At 53.7% G+C, this 9875-nt stretch overlaps 7 non-coding genes and 1 pseudogene across 7 annotated transcripts; all 8 read left to right on the top strand.

The window, feature by feature from the left end:
• The first annotated feature begins 8 nt into the window (after positions 1-8).
• On the top strand, positions 9-127 carry LOC126219092 (5S ribosomal RNA). Its single transcript, XR_007542587.1, has one exon. It is a non-coding gene; the product is annotated as a 5S ribosomal RNA (ribosomal RNA).
• An 845-nt stretch (positions 128-972) lies between these two features.
• Positions 973-1091, top strand: LOC126219091 (5S ribosomal RNA). The gene has a single exon (XR_007542586.1). It is a non-coding gene; the product is annotated as a 5S ribosomal RNA (ribosomal RNA).
• An 845-nt stretch (positions 1092-1936) lies between these two features.
• LOC126219090 (5S ribosomal RNA) lies at positions 1937-2055 on the top strand. Its single transcript, XR_007542585.1, has one exon. It is a non-coding gene; the product is annotated as a 5S ribosomal RNA (ribosomal RNA).
• An 843-nt stretch (positions 2056-2898) lies between these two features.
• LOC126219127 (5S ribosomal RNA) lies at positions 2899-3017 on the top strand. Its single transcript, XR_007542615.1, has one exon. It is a non-coding gene; the product is annotated as a 5S ribosomal RNA (ribosomal RNA).
• Positions 3018-3861: 844 nt separating this feature from the next.
• LOC126219126 (5S ribosomal RNA) lies at positions 3862-3980 on the top strand. The gene has a single exon (XR_007542614.1). It is a non-coding gene; the product is annotated as a 5S ribosomal RNA (ribosomal RNA).
• An 844-nt stretch (positions 3981-4824) lies between these two features.
• On the top strand, positions 4825-4943 carry LOC126219121 (5S ribosomal RNA). Its single transcript, XR_007542612.1, has one exon. It is a non-coding gene; the product is annotated as a 5S ribosomal RNA (ribosomal RNA).
• Positions 4944-5788: 845 nt separating this feature from the next.
• On the top strand, positions 5789-5907 carry LOC126219113 (5S ribosomal RNA). Its single transcript, XR_007542606.1, has one exon. It is a non-coding gene; the product is annotated as a 5S ribosomal RNA (ribosomal RNA).
• Positions 5908-6751: 844 nt separating this feature from the next.
• Positions 6752-6871, top strand: LOC126219124 (5S ribosomal RNA; annotated as a pseudogene).
• The last annotated feature ends 3004 nt before the right edge of the window (positions 6872-9875 follow it).

Raw genomic sequence — 9875 nt, 5'->3', positions numbered from 1 at the left:
ACATGAGCGCCAACGGCCATACCATGATGAATACACCGGTTCTCGTCCGATCACCGAAGTTAAGCATCATCGGGCCCGGTTAGTACTTGGATGGGTGACCGCCTGGGAAACCCGGGTGCTGTTGGCTGCCTTCCTTTTTTTTTTTTTTATTATTATGTCGCTACCCCTGCCAGCCCAATTTTCAAACTACCTTTCTGTTGTACAAAGATGCTTCCTTAAGCCTTTTAAACTACTGTAATGGTACGAAAATGCAGTAATTAACTCAGTTTGAGGGAGAATGTGCTAACCAAGTTTGCCAAGAAGACTTTGAAAACGACAAAACAGTACGAATCGGCAGGTGATTTCTGAAATACGTCACCGCCTATTTTTGTGTACGAGTGTAGAGTTCCAAATTTTTTTAATCACGAATTTATTCCTTAGTCGTCTCGTCTCGTCTCGTCCCGCAGACGTTTGTCGTGCTTGCGCTGTCATATGGACCACGACCCGAGCGGCAGCGAGCGGCAGTCGAGCAAAGTCGGGACAAGTCGGGACGGGGACGGGGACAGGGATAGGAATGGTGCGAATGCACTGCAAACTACGCACACACCTGGTGTGAGGCGAGGCGAGGCGAGGCGAGGCGAGGAAGCCCACATGCCACCAGTGGCGCCCTCCAGCACGACACTGCCACACCACGCACAGGCCCTCCGCTGGACACCAGGGACAAGATGCGTCCTCCGCTAGTGTCGAAGGCTGCACGCGCGCAGCGAATGACAGGAGGTGCAACGAGCAGCAGTGCGTCTCACACACGCGGCGGTGCGCCCGCTAATTCGGCCGTCGCTCTGCTGGGACGCCAGGCGCGCCCCCCGCGCCGTCCTCGAGGAACTGGCTGTTGTGGAAGGAAGTGCTTTCGTCAAATGCGGCCGAAAACTAACATTTTGTGTGTTGGGAGTAAAGCCGAACGCGAATTCTGCCGTGCTCCTACATTACATGAGCGCCAACGGCCATACCATGATGAATACACCGGTTCTCGTCCGATCACCGAAGTTAAGCATCATCGGGCCCGGTTAGTACTTGGATGGGTGACCGCCTGGGAAACCCGGGTGCTGTTGGCTGCCTTCCTTTTTTTTTTTTTTATTATTATGTCGCTACCCCTGCCAGCCCAATTTTCAAACTACCTTTCTGTTGTACAAAGATGCTTCCTTAAGCCTTTTAAACTACTGTAATGGTACGAAAATGCAGTAATTAACTCAGTTTGAGGGAGAATGTGCTAACCAAGTTTGCCAAGAAGACTTTGAAAACGACAAAACAGTACGAATCGGCAGGTGATTTCTGAAATACGTCACCGCCTATTTTTGTGTACGAGTGTAGAGTTCCAAATTTTTTTAATCACGAATTTATTCCTTAGTCGTCTCGTCTCGTCTCGTCCCGCAGACGTTTGTCGTGCTTGCGCTGTCATATGGACCACGACCCGAGCGGCAGCGAGCGGCAGTCGAGCAAAGTCGGGACAAGTCGGGACGGGGACGGGGACAGGGATAGGAATGGTGCGAATGCACTGCAAACTACGCACACACCTGGTGTGAGGCGAGGCGAGGCGAGGCGAGGCGAGGAAGCCCACATGCCACCAGTGGCGCCCTCCAGCACGACACTGCCACACCACGCACAGGCCCTCCGCTGGACACCAGGGACAAGATGCGTCCTCCGCTAGTGTCGAAGGCTGCACGCGCGCAGCGAATGACAGGAGGTGCAACGAGCAGCAGTGCGTCTCACACACGCGGCGGTGCGCCCGCTAATTCGGCCGTCGCTCTGCTGGGACGCCAGGCGCGCCCCCCGCGCCGTCCTCGAGGAACTGGCTGTTGTGGAAGGAAGTGCTTTCGTCAAATGCGGCCGAAAACTAACATTTTGTGTGTTGGGAGTAAAGCCGAACGCGAATTCTGCCGTGCTCCTACATTACATGAGCGCCAACGGCCATACCATGATGAATACACCGGTTCTCGTCCGATCACCGAAGTTAAGCATCATCGGGCCCGGTTAGTACTTGGATGGGTGACCGCCTGGGAAACCCGGGTGCTGTTGGCTGCCTTCCTTTTTTTTTTTTATTATTATGTCGCTACCCCTGCCAGCCCAATTTTCAAACTACCTTTCTGTTGTACAAAGATGCTTCCTTAAGCCTTTTAAACTACTGTAATGGTACGAAAATGCAGTAATTAACTCAGTTTGAGGGAGAATGTGCTAACCAAGTTTGCCAAGAAGACTTTGAAAACGACAAAACAGTACGAATCGGCAGGTGATTTCTGAAATACGTCACCGCCTATTTTTGTGTACGAGTGTAGAGTTCCAAATTTTTTTAATCACGAATTTATTCCTTAGTCGTCTCGTCTCGTCTCGTCCCGCAGACGTTTGTCGTGCTTGCGCTGTCATATGGACCACGACCCGAGCGGCAGCGAGCGGCAGTCGAGCAAAGTCGGGACAAGTCGGGACGGGGACGGGGACAGGGATAGGAATGGTGCGAATGCACTGCAAACTACGCACACACCTGGTGTGAGGCGAGGCGAGGCGAGGCGAGGCGAGGAAGCCCACATGCCACCAGTGGCGCCCTCCAGCACGACACTGCCACACCACGCACAGGCCCTCCGCTGGACACCAGGGACAAGATGCGTCCTCCGCTAGTGTCGAAGGCTGCACGCGCGCAGCGAATGACAGGAGGTGCAACGAGCAGCAGTGCGTCTCACACACGCGGCGGTGCGCCCGCTAATTCGGCCGTCGCTCTGCTGGGACGCCAGGCGCGCCCCCCGCGCCGTCCTCGAGGAACTGGCTGTTGTGGAAGGAAGTGCTTTCGTCAAATGCGGCCGAAAACTAACATTTTGTGTGTTGGGAGTAAAGCCGAACGCGAATTCTGCCGTGCTCCTACATTACATGAGCGCCAACGGCCATACCATGATGAATACACCGGTTCTCGTCCGATCACCGAAGTTAAGCATCATCGGGCCCGGTTAGTACTTGGATGGGTGACCGCCTGGGAAACCCGGGTGCTGTTGGCTGCCTTCCTTTTTTTTTTTTTATTATTATGTCGCTACCCCTGCCAGCCCAATTTTCAAACTACCTTTCTGTTGTACAAAGATGCTTCCTTAAGCCTTTTAAACTACTGTAATGGTACGAAAATGCAGTAATTAACTCAGTTTGAGGGAGAATGTGCTAACCAAGTTTGCCAAGAAGACTTTGAAAACGACAAAACAGTACGAATCGGCAGGTGATTTCTGAAATACGTCACCGCCTATTTTTGTGTACGAGTGTAGAGTTCCAAATTTTTTTAATCACGAATTTATTCCTTAGTCGTCTCGTCTCGTCTCGTCCCGCAGACGTTTGTCGTGCTTGCGCTGTCATATGGACCACGACCCGAGCGGCAGCGAGCGGCAGTCGAGCAAAGTCGGGACAAGTCGGGACGGGGACGGGGACAGGGATAGGAATGGTGCGAATGCACTGCAAACTACGCACACACCTGGTGTGAGGCGAGGCGAGGCGAGGCGAGGCGAGGAAGCCCACATGCCACCAGTGGCGCCCTCCAGCACGACACTGCCACACCACGCACAGGCCCTCCGCTGGACACCAGGGACAAGATGCGTCCTCCGCTAGTGTCGAAGGCTGCACGCGCGCAGCGAATGACAGGAGGTGCAACGAGCAGCAGTGCGTCTCACACACGCGGCGGTGCGCCCGCTAATTCGGCCGTCGCTCTGCTGGGACGCCAGGCGCGCCCCCCGCGCCGTCCTCGAGGAACTGGCTGTTGTGGAAGGAAGTGCTTTCGTCAAATGCGGCCGAAAACTAACATTTTGTGTGTTGGGAGTAAAGCCGAACGCGAATTCTGCCGTGCTCCTACATTACATGAGCGCCAACGGCCATACCATGATGAATACACCGGTTCTCGTCCGATCACCGAAGTTAAGCATCATCGGGCCCGGTTAGTACTTGGATGGGTGACCGCCTGGGAAACCCGGGTGCTGTTGGCTGCCTTCCTTTTTTTTTTTTTATTATTATGTCGCTACCCCTGCCAGCCCAATTTTCAAACTACCTTTCTGTTGTACAAAGATGCTTCCTTAAGCCTTTTAAACTACTGTAATGGTACGAAAATGCAGTAATTAACTCAGTTTGAGGGAGAATGTGCTAACCAAGTTTGCCAAGAAGACTTTGAAAACGACAAAACAGTACGAATCGGCAGGTGATTTCTGAAATACGTCACCGCCTATTTTTGTGTACGAGTGTAGAGTTCCAAATTTTTTTAATCACGAATTTATTCCTTAGTCGTCTCGTCTCGTCTCGTCCCGCAGACGTTTGTCGTGCTTGCGCTGTCATATGGACCACGACCCGAGCGGCAGCGAGCGGCAGTCGAGCAAAGTCGGGACAAGTCGGGACGGGGACGGGGACAGGGATAGGAATGGTGCGAATGCACTGCAAACTACGCACACACCTGGTGTGAGGCGAGGCGAGGCGAGGCGAGGCGAGGAAGCCCACATGCCACCAGTGGCGCCCTCCAGCACGACACTGCCACACCACGCACAGGCCCTCCGCTGGACACCAGGGACAAGATGCGTCCTCCGCTAGTGTCGAAGGCTGCACGCGCGCAGCGAATGACAGGAGGTGCAACGAGCAGCAGTGCGTCTCACACACGCGGCGGTGCGCCCGCTAATTCGGCCGTCGCTCTGCTGGGACGCCAGGCGCGCCCCCCGCGCCGTCCTCGAGGAACTGGCTGTTGTGGAAGGAAGTGCTTTCGTCAAATGCGGCCGAAAACTAACATTTTGTGTGTTGGGAGTAAAGCCGAACGCGAATTCTGCCGTGCTCCTACATTACATGAGCGCCAACGGCCATACCATGATGAATACACCGGTTCTCGTCCGATCACCGAAGTTAAGCATCATCGGGCTCGGTTAGTACTTGGATGGGTGACCGCCTGGGAAACCCGGGTGCTGTTGGCTGCCTTCCTTTTTTTTTTTTTTATTATTATGTCGCTACCCCTGCCAGCCCAATTTTCAAACTACCTTTCTGTTGTACAAAGATGCTTCCTTAAGCCTTTTAAACTACTGTAATGGTACGAAAATGCAGTAATTAACTCAGTTTGAGGGAGAATGTGCTAACCAAGTTTGCCAAGAAGACTTTGAAAACGACAAAACAGTACGAATCGGCAGGTGATTTCTGAAATACGTCACCGCCTATTTTTGTGTACGAGTGTAGAGTTCCAAATTTTTTTAATCACGAATTTATTCCTTAGTCGTCTCGTCTCGTCTCGTCCCGCAGACGTTTGTCGTGCTTGCGCTGTCATATGGACCACGACCCGAGCGGCAGCGAGCGGCAGTCGAGCAAAGTCGGGACAAGTCGGGACGGGGACGGGGACAGGGATAGGAATGGTGCGAATGCACTGCAAACTACGCACACACCTGGTGTGAGGCGAGGCGAGGCGAGGCGAGGCGAGGAAGCCCACATGCCACCAGTGGCGCCCTCCAGCACGACACTGCCACACCACGCACAGGCCCTCCGCTGGACACCAGGGACAAGATGCGTCCTCCGCTAGTGTCGAAGGCTGCACGCGCGCAGCGAATGACAGGAGGTGCAACGAGCAGCAGTGCGTCTCACACACGCGGCGGTGCGCCCGCTAATTCGGCCGTCGCTCTGCTGGGACGCCAGGCGCGCCCCCCGCGCCGTCCTCGAGGAACTGGCTGTTGTGGAAGGAAGTGCTTTCGTCAAATGCGGCCGAAAACTAACATTTTGTGTGTTGGGAGTAAAGCCGAACGCGAATTCTGCCGTGCTCCTACATTACATGAGCGCCAACGGCCATACCATGATGAATACACCGGTTCTCGTCCGATCACCGAAGTTAAGCATCATCGGGCCCGGTTAGTACTTGGATGGGTGACCGCCTGGGAAACCCGGGTGCTGTTGGCTGCCTTCCTTTTTTTTTTTTTATTATTATGTCGCTACCCCTGCCAGCCCAATTTTCAAACTACCTTTCTGTTGTACAAAGATGCTTCCTTAAGCCTTTTAAACTACTGTAATGGTACGAAAATGCAGTAATTAACTCAGTTTGAGGGAGAATGTGCTAACCAAGTTTGCCAAGAAGACTTTGAAAACGACAAAACAGTACGAATCGGCAGGTGATTTCTGAAATACGTCACCGCCTATTTTTGTGTACGAGTGTAGAGTTCCAAATTTTTTTAATCACGAATTTATTCCTTAGTCGTCTCGTCTCGTCTCGTCCCGCAGACGTTTGTCGTGCTTGCGCTGTCATATGGACCACGACCCGAGCGGCAGCGAGCGGCAGTCGAGCAAAGTCGGGACAAGTCGGGACGGGGACGGGGACAGGGATAGGAATGGTGCGAATGCACTGCAAACTACGCACACACCTGGTGTGAGGCGAGGCGAGGCGAGGCGAGGCGAGGAAGCCCACATGCCACCAGTGGCGCCCTCCAGCACGACACTGCCACACCACGCACAGGCCCTCCGCTGGACACCAGGGACAAGATGCGTCCTCCGCTAGTGTCGAAGGCTGCACGCGCGCAGCGAATGACAGGAGGTGCAACGAGCAGCAGTGCGTCTCACACACGCGGCGGTGCGCCCGCTAATTCGGCCGTCGCTCTGCTGGGACGCCAGGCGCGCCCCCCGCGCCGTCCTCGAGGAACTGGCTGTTGTGGAAGGAAGTGCTTTCGTCAAATGCGGCCGAAAACTAACATTTTGTGTGTTGGGAGTAAAGCCGAACGCGAATTCTGCCGTGCTCCTACATTACATGAGCGCCAACGGCCATACCATGATGAATACACCGGTTCTCGTCCGATCACCGAAGTTAAGCATCATCGGGCCCGGTTAGTACTTGGCTGGCTGCCCGCCTGGCAACACCTCGGTGCTCTGCGCTCCGCCGGCCCGTGGTGTTTACGTTCAGCGCGCCGCAGCGTGTGGTGTTCGCGAGGCGACTTGCTTGCTTTGCTGATTTTTCACGGTACGTACTGACAACGATGGAAAGTGAAGATCGGAACAACAATATTCAGTGCGAATTTAGCCGATCTGTCCCTCGTCCGACCGCTTTCGAAATTCATCATTGGATCCTTAATGATTTGAAAATCCCGGCTAGTGACATTTTCGGACTCCAATTGGACACTTTTTTAAATTCCGTCTTTTTGAAGTTAAGTAGTTCGGAACTCTGTGATACGGTTGTTAATGTCAATGATGGTGTGCGGCAATTTAAGCACGATAATCAAACCTTGAGTGACGTTAAAGTGACGAACGCGGGTTATGGCATACGGACTGTCAGGGTATTCAATCTGCCTTTTGAAGTAAAAAACGACACCATTTCGCGATGTCTCGGCCCTTACGGCACTGTGCTTTCCGTTGTTAAAGAAAAATGGTCTGCCGCGTACCCCATACAATGTGAAAATGGGGTGCGAAGTGTACGAATGATTGTGCGAAAGCATGTGCCATCATTTGTTTACATGGCCGGGCACCGTGCCTTTATTACGTACAGTGGGCAACCGCAAACGTGTTCTTTTTGTAATCGGCCGGATCACTTTCGCCAAAATTGCCCGCGGCGTAAGGGGCCTTTGCAACTGCCGCTGGGCGAACACGGAAGCGAACCCATGAGTTGGGCGGCGGTCGCTTTAGGCGCCCCCCCACAGGCAGCTCGCCGTGTCGACCTTCCAGCAGATATGGCCGCGTCCGTTGCTACTGTTACGGTGCCAATGCTAACCGATAGTGATTCCGTCATGTTAAACGCGGTAGCCCTACCGGAGACAGACGCGCGTGCAACAACCCCCGTCACGGGACCAGAACCCGCCCCGGTAGTTGCCCCCACAGTGACCATTGACTCAGTCCCGGAACTGGTCACCGACGAGACGCTCCCCCCCACAGCCGGTTCCAGTGTTGTGGCGGTCGATCAGTCTGTCACTTTAGCGGACATAGATAGAACAGTTTTCGTCCTCCCACAACAGGTGTCGGGAGTTTCGAATGTGGTCACGGCAGGCCGTGCACACGTGGACCGTGCCCCCTCTCTCGAAAGACGAGAATCGTCTTCTTCTGTTAGTGCGTCGGTTCGGTCGCGCAGTGACCCCGAACACGATGGGCGTGACAGAAGTAGGAGTTCGTCGACCGATTCCCGACGGTCGTCCGCGAGGAGAGAGCGTAGTCCGTCGCCTGTCGGGAGACCGCTATCTCAAGGGAAGCCAAAACGGCAGCGGCGTAAGGGGGGGCAGCGCGATGGCGCGGCAGTTCGGCCCGGCGCGGCCGCTCACGTGACCCGATCAGCTGTAGGCGCGAGAGCGGACGGCAGCGGTGCTGGCGGCGGCCAGGCTGCGGGCTCGGAAGCGCACAGGGCCGAAGTGGTCCGGCATCTGCAAACTGTTATCCATCAATCGGACGCGTTACCTGCCAGTGAATCGGTTCCACAACCTGCCGTGACAGAACCGCCTCAGGTTACGAGTGTGCGCCCTGTCACACAGGACGCTGTAGCAACACAACACAGTAGAGACTTACCCACGATGTCTGTCGCGGGGGCGTCACCACCTGTTACCCGACTGGGGGCGTGGGGTGATGAGCCGCCCGATGATTAATTTACAACTACTTCCAGTGTGGCATTCCGTCTTTTAAGCACGCCGACGACAACCCATGCTGAGTCGTTTTTGTATTTGTATTTTACCGTTTTATCTTGTGAGTGTTTTTATTGTTTTATCTGTGTTTTCCTGGTTTTCTTCTTTTATGGTTACTGGTAATCAGTTTACGGTACTAACGGTCAACGTTAATAAAATGCGTAGCCATCACAAAGCGATAGCACTGTATAATTTTTTAACTGAAAGCTGTTGTCAGGTAGCTTTTTTACAAGAGGTGACCACTGAAGCATTATCTTTTATCCGCGATTTTCACGAGTTCACTGTGTACGATAATATCATCGCGGATGACAGCACAGGCACTGCTATTTTAGTCCGATCGGACATCGAAGTGCAAAATATCGAATGCTTACCAAATGGGCGGGTCATAGTTTGTGAAATTAATGGTTACGTGTTTGTTAATGTTTACGCGCACTCTGGCAACAAACCTGCGCGGAATAATTTTTATGCTACCGAACTGTGCCAGGTTTTATATCAGAATAGAGATAATTTTATTCTCGGGGGTGATTTTAATGGTGTAATTGACGATCGCGATCAGGAACCACGGCCAAACCGGTGTGAGGAACTGAAGACGTTGGTTACTGGTTTACAGCTGCGAGACACGTGGCGGGTTCTCAACCCCCACCGTACAGCCTTTACGTATTTTTACGCTACCGGACATAGTCGTTTAGACAGGATTTACGTCTCGCCGCAGCTTGCACATACCGTCGTCGCTGCCGATGTGCAGCCGGTGATTTTTTCCGACCATTGTAGTTACATTTGTCAGCTCAATTTAGGTTTGTGCCCACGTTCGTCAGTTAAAAATATGTGGAAATTGAATTGCAGCATTTTAAATGATCCCTCTTTTAAAACGAGTTTTTTAAATATGTGGCACAACCTTGTGCAGAGCCGACCGGTCGGTTCCACCGCTATTTACTGGTGGACCGCGGTGGCCAAACCGGCGGTCAGAAAATTTTTAATTGATTTTAGTCGTGATGCGGCACGGTGGCGCCGGGCCACGGCCGACTTCTACCGCCAGTGTTTGCGCGAGCTCGCGCAGCGTGTTACTGCGCAGCCGGAACTGTTGCCCACCCTGCGCGAATTTAAAGCAAAGTTGCTGCGGGATTTGCGGCAGAAATGTGAGGGGACAGTGAGGCGGAGCCAGCCTGTGGGCGCCGTGGTCGGCGAGACAGTCTCTGCGTACCACCTCCGTAGGGAGAGGTGCCGCCGCGCAAAACTACGGCTAAACACGTGGACGCTCGCCGCCGGGATCAGAACCACGGA

Source organism: Schistocerca nitens, unplaced genomic scaffold (assembly GCF_023898315.1).
Source record: "Schistocerca nitens isolate TAMUIC-IGC-003100 unplaced genomic scaffold, iqSchNite1.1 HiC_scaffold_159, whole genome shotgun sequence".
Lineage (NCBI taxonomy): Eukaryota > Metazoa > Arthropoda > Insecta > Orthoptera > Acrididae > Schistocerca > Schistocerca nitens.
Note: the sequence above shows the minus strand (reverse complement) of the source record. Positions and strands in the feature narration are given on the sequence as shown.